Here is a 6,011-nt window from a genome sequence, read left to right on the forward strand (position 1 = left end):
ACGTTTGGTACTTGAAACGCGAGGGTCGCATTTGGTACTTGAAACGCGAAGGTCGCATTTTGGTTTGGCGACACGAAGGTCGCGTTCTTCAGTGTCGACGCGAGGGTCGTATTTTGACTGGGAAACGCGAAGTTGAAGTTCGCGTTCAACGAAGGCTTGAGGTTCGCGTTTTGGCTGTAAAACGCGCCATTAAGGGCCGCGTTCAGTCTGGTTCTCACGAAGCTCATGTTTGGGCTCATAAACGCGAAGTTCAGGGTCGCGTTTAGGCTCACGAACGCGAAGTTCGCGTTGGTTGGAGGATCGATTTTCCCGAAGTTGTGCTCGTCACTGAGACCTTCTTCTTCGACGAGCAGCGTTCTTCTTGGCCTGTTTCAAAGCCTTAGCAGCAGCGTCGTTGACGTTTATGGAGCTCATCTCCTCTATAGGCCGTTTAAGGCCTGTGGCACGTCGTGTTGATGCGGAGGTAGGATATTCAACTCGCTGTGCGAGTTCAGCAGAGGTCGAGCCCGCTCCTGAAGCAGAGGGGCTGTTCGACAAATTGTGGCCAAAAGAGAGGACTTTCTTTGGCACTCCAGCAACAGTTGGAGATTTATTCGCCTTGGAAACTTTGTGGATCTTGCGCATAGCCTTGGGGCTAAGGGATCTAGAGGAGAGGGCCTCCTCGAACTTGGCTTGATCGAACTCGATAATCAGAGTTTCAACGATCGTTCCAGCAAGATGAACGTCGGATTGCGCCACCACTTCTTCATCAGTGAAGCTCGTCCCCAGCGGAGTCGCCATCTTTTGTTTGTTGGGAAAATTGCAAAGAAGAGAATAAAGAAAATTTGACTTTGATTTCTTTGATCTCGGTTACAACTTGATTACAAAAGAGAGGAGAACGAAATTGGTTCTTCCCCTTTGTTTAAAACTGGGTTCTTCACGGTGGCGATGGAGTGCCTTCTTCGATTGCTCGCGTCGAATTTGCTCTCCGTTGACGATCCGCACGTCTTGATTCACTGGAACGATATCTTCTCCTCATGATTTGACGTTGTGGAGAACTTGCGTGGCAAGTTTGAGAACTCTGAACGAGTTTAGAAGAACTCTGTAAAAGAGTTGATTTGAACCGAAGATCGGTTAATAAGCCAAGGCAAGAAGAAAGCTCTGGTGGTCGATCGTTGCTGAGGATGAACGTCGATCTCCCCCTTGCTGCCAATTCTCAGATCCGAAAAATCCAGCCAAAAACCCCAGCCTCTCAATGGTCGATTTAAGCCAATAAAAATCGAACCCTGAACTCAGTTGAGTTTACTCGCTTTTATAGGGAATTAAGGGGTGTAACCGCCCCCTTAATTCTCTCCATAATGGGGTGTAACCGCCCCCAAATCGTGGGACACGGTTTTATAACCGTTCAGCTCATGTTGAATGAGTCAAACAATGCCCACGTTGGCGTTCAGGATCCTAACTCTGCATTTTAGACTGGAGACGCGGAGTTGGGTACCAGCAGGGCGTAGAAAAACGCGAGGGTCGACCTTGGCGTTTTTTGATGTTGTGACGCGGGGTTCGACCCTGGCATTTTGATATTGTAACGCGGGTTCGACCCTAGCGTTTTGATGTTATAACGCGGGTTTCGACCCTGGCGTTTTAATGTTGTAACGCGGGTTTCGACCCTGGCGTTTTGATGTTGTAACGCGGGTTCGACCCTGGCGTTTTGATATTGTAACGCGGGTTCGACCTCCGCGTCTTGCCTTGAAGAGATTATCACCAAGTAATCTCTTTTTGTCATAGCGTTGCAAAGATCATTGTCTAGTAATCTTCGTCTTGGCTCCTTAAGAGTATGAGAGTCGTCAGATTGTAACTCCCGATGTCGATTGTGAAGGCTGTTGATTAGAGCTTCCATCAGTTGTCGTGAAGGTCGTCAGATTGTAACCTTCAGCGATCTACGCGAAAGTCTTCAGATTACAGCCTTCTGGAACGCGAGGTTCGTTTGAAAAATGAACGCGAGGTTCAACTTGAGAATGAACGCGAGGTTCGTTTGAAAAATGAACGCGAGGTTCAACTTGAGAACGAACGCGAGGTTCGTTTGAAAAATGAACGCGAGGTTCAACTTGAGAATGAACGCGAGGTTCGTTTGAAAAATGAACGCGAGGTTCAACTAGAGAACGAACGCGAGGTTCATTTAAAAATGAACGCGAGGTTCGACCGAAATACGAACGTGAGGTTCGACTGAAATACGAACGCGAGGTTCGACTGAAATACGAACGCGAGGTTCGACTGAAATACGAACGCGAGGTTCGACTTGAATTGAGCGCGAGGCTCACCTTAGAACTGAGCGCGATGCTCACCTTAGAACTGAACGCGAGGTTCACCTTAGAACTGAACGCGAGGTTCGTTAAAATTGAGCTTGACGCTCACCTGAGTTGAACGCGAGGTTCACCTTAGAACGAACGCGAGGTTCGTTAAAATTGAGCTTGACGCTCACCTGAGTTGAACGCGAGGTTCACCTTAGAACGAACACGAGGTTCGTTAAAATTGAGCTTGACGCTCACCTGAGTTGAACGCGAGGTTCGGTTGAGGTAACCACCTCCTTAATTTTCGCCACGATTAATCGCACGAACCCTTAGGGTTTCAAACTGAAACCGCCGCCGACCAAACCAAAAAAATCTTTGATTTTTATTTTTCAAAAAACAGATCCAGAATTGGAAAAAAATTTCTTGATCCAGATCCAAGAAAAATTGAAGAAAAAAAAATCAAAGGAAAAATCCAAAAAATTCCAAAAGTTACTGTTTATCCGAAAAAACTCTACTGTTCATCCGAAAAGTAGACTGTTCATCCGGGGAAAAAAATTTCACCAGCTATTACTGTTCATCCGAACGTTACTGTTCATCCGAGAACAAAACTTAATCCAAAACCAGAGATTTAAGATCAAAAACCTAATTTTTTAAAACTTAAATCCCTAAGAATTAATCAAGGTGGCTCTGATACCACTTGTTAGATCTGAATCATAAACTTGAGATCTAAAACCATATAGCCATGATTAATTCGAAGAGATTAACAATAATCAAAAGAGCGGAAGCTTATACCTGAATCCATAGATGAACCTGAGATGGGTTTTGGATCTTCTAACCTTAGGGTTTCTCTATAGCCGAATTTCTCTCTTAGATGGGGGTGAAGAGAATTAGAGAATGTTAACCCTAGGTTAGGGACCATTACCCCTTATTTATGGATGTTGTACTTTTGTAATTTGGCCCCTTAACAAATCATAATTACAACCTGGTATCTGCACATATAACCCCATGACTTATTTAAATACCCAATTAACCTAAATTAATTGATCACTTTAGTGGGTTATCCTGAAAGATAGCAATACACATTGATTAATCATATGTGCCCATAAATAGATTTATTAGATTAAATCCAACATTATGGAGTAGGTTCTGTTTGGTAATGAGTTAAGAGAAGAGTGGTTTAATCTTTTCTTCACCATTGAAACAAGTTAATTTGATTAAAGAGTTGACAAAACTTTTTATAAGAGTTAAATTCAGCTAACCATTCATTTAGAAGGGCTAACAAATTTACTTAATGAAGAGAGTTAAGAATTATTGTCTTGGAAAAAAAAACTTTATATATATATATATAACAACCTCTGAAACTCTATTTTATTTGCTAAATACAAAAAACTTAATCATTCATCTTAACTATCAAATCCAAACGAAATTAAATTATTTTTAATATCTTATAAAGGGTTAGGTAAGTTCTTATTTTAACCTTTTATGGCCAAATATCATCTTAAAGTATAAACTAATTCAATTTCCAAGCATAATAAATAAATAAATGAATATAAGGGTATTTGTTGGGGTGGGGGGATCATTGCACTGGAAAGAAGAACTCTGGGGTCATTGCACAAGAAAAAAGAACTCCTTTTCACCTATCTCCCTAATTTTCTGGAATATTCTGGAATGGACGTTGGTGTAAACGGAAGAGGCTGTGAATTTGGAGATAATTATGTTATTTATTAGCGTGTATATATTCAATATTCAATAATAAAACTAGAGATTGTTAGCAGAAATAAAAACTCACAGTGTAACGAACTTGCATCAATTGCCGTTATCCACGTAGTCATACTAATGCTGTAAAAACAAAATAAAAAAGTATAGTTCTCAAGAACCCTCCCGCCAAAAGTAACAACCTCTCGACTCTAACAGTACACGTGTGCCCGTTTCTACACGTTAAGATAACTGCTCTTGCAACACAATCTTGGCTATTGTGCCCAGATGGTGATCGTCTATAAAACCCTCCCCTTTCTTCTTCTTCTCGCTCGCTCGCTCTCTCTCAGATCCTAAAACCAAACTCTCCTCTTTCTTTCCTAAAATCCGTCGTCTTGCCAACTCAGAGCTCAAATCATGGCTCCCGTTGCCATGAACGAGGAAGACTACTTCTACTGGATAAGCTGCAACAATAGGAGGTTCACCAGCAGAAAGGTCATGGAGGCCCACAACCATCGAGTCCACCACCATTTCAACGTGAAGTGCCGGAAATGCCTCAATGCGCTTCCCCATGCTGGAGATCTCGCGGACCACGATGCTCAGGGACACACCAAAAAGATTAGCAACTAGGTGGTAAGAGCTCTGTTCCCTGCCCTGCTCAATGAATCCTCTGGTTCAACCTTAACCCGCCGTTGCTGATCAGATCCAATGACTTTTATTCCGTGACTAGTCTTTTTCTTCATGCTTTTAGATCTGTTCTTTTCTTTGGAGCTGGATCTTGATGTTGATAGTCTTTTCTACACTTTCTGCTACCTGAACTAAAACTGTGCAGGGATGTGCCTTTTTCTTGCTCAAGAATCTTAGGATAATGAACCTGGATTCTTGTAGCTGCGATCTTGTTCTTTTTTATTGTCAAGCATTCTTGATGTAATGTTTGATCAAGATACTTGTTGCAATAAGATCTTGTCGTGGTTGGATGCCTGCTGATAACGTGATCTCTAACAGCATCTAGATCAGAATTGAGTTTCCGGATCCGTTGCCATTTTTAATTTCTAGCTTTTAGTGCCTTTTCTTGAGTTTTTGCTTCCAGTTTTTGCATAGAACACTGTGAATTCTGTGATTTATTCTTCTGTACATTCGTTGTTTCAATTTTATTTTAGTTTTGGTGTTCTAGATCTACTATGCTCTGGATATTTGATTCTTTATGATACGTGACCAGTGAAACGAGGTTTTGGTGTTCTAGATCTACTATGCTCTGGATATTTGATTCTTTATGATACGTGACCAGTGAAACGAGCCACAGATATTTGAATTTGTTTTTATTAAAATAGAATTCTAACTCACAAATTAAATTGAAAATCGAGTGTGTTTGGTAACTAAAGTGTTTCTTTTTGTAGTGTTTTTTTTTAAAAACACCATACCATGGTGTTTATTTTTCAAATGTGTTTTCAAAACACCATTTATAGTTATTATTTATATAGCGGTGGTGGTGGCGGCGACGGCGACGGCGGCGGACAGAAGGGCGGCTTGTTACCGGCGGGCGGCGACCGGCGAGCGATCGGGACGACGGACCGGTGGCGATCGGCAGGCAGGCGTGGGTGCAGCAGGCGGCGGGATGGTCGGGCGCTGACCGACCGATACCTGCCGCCGACAGGGGTGGCGGACGACCACTCGGAGCGGTTGAGGCGGCGGCGCGCGGCGCGGTGGGCGTGGCGCACGGTCGGTGGCGAGCTAGCGCGACGCAAGCGACGCCGGGCGCGACGACGGCGGGGGAAGCGGGCGGCTTAGCTGTGCCGAGGGGCGACAAAGCGACCGACAAGTGGGTGGAGCGGCGGACAGCCGACGAGCAGCGCGCGGCGACGCGGCGTGATAACGGCCCGAACGGACAGGCGGTGGCAGCGAGGCGGGGTTGGGTGAAGACGAGCGACGGCACGGTCGACGGAGCACGGCGGCGGCACGGCTGATGGTTAGCAGCTTAGATGAAAAAACGGGCACGGCCGGCGGCGGGCGTCCGAATGGGCAGCGGTGGGCGTGAACAGCGGCGGCAGCTAG

The sequence above is a fragment of the Asparagus officinalis genome, chromosome 6 (assembly GCF_001876935.1).
Source record: "Asparagus officinalis chromosome 6, Aspof.V1, whole genome shotgun sequence".
Lineage (NCBI taxonomy): Eukaryota > Viridiplantae > Streptophyta > Magnoliopsida > Asparagales > Asparagaceae > Asparagus > Asparagus officinalis.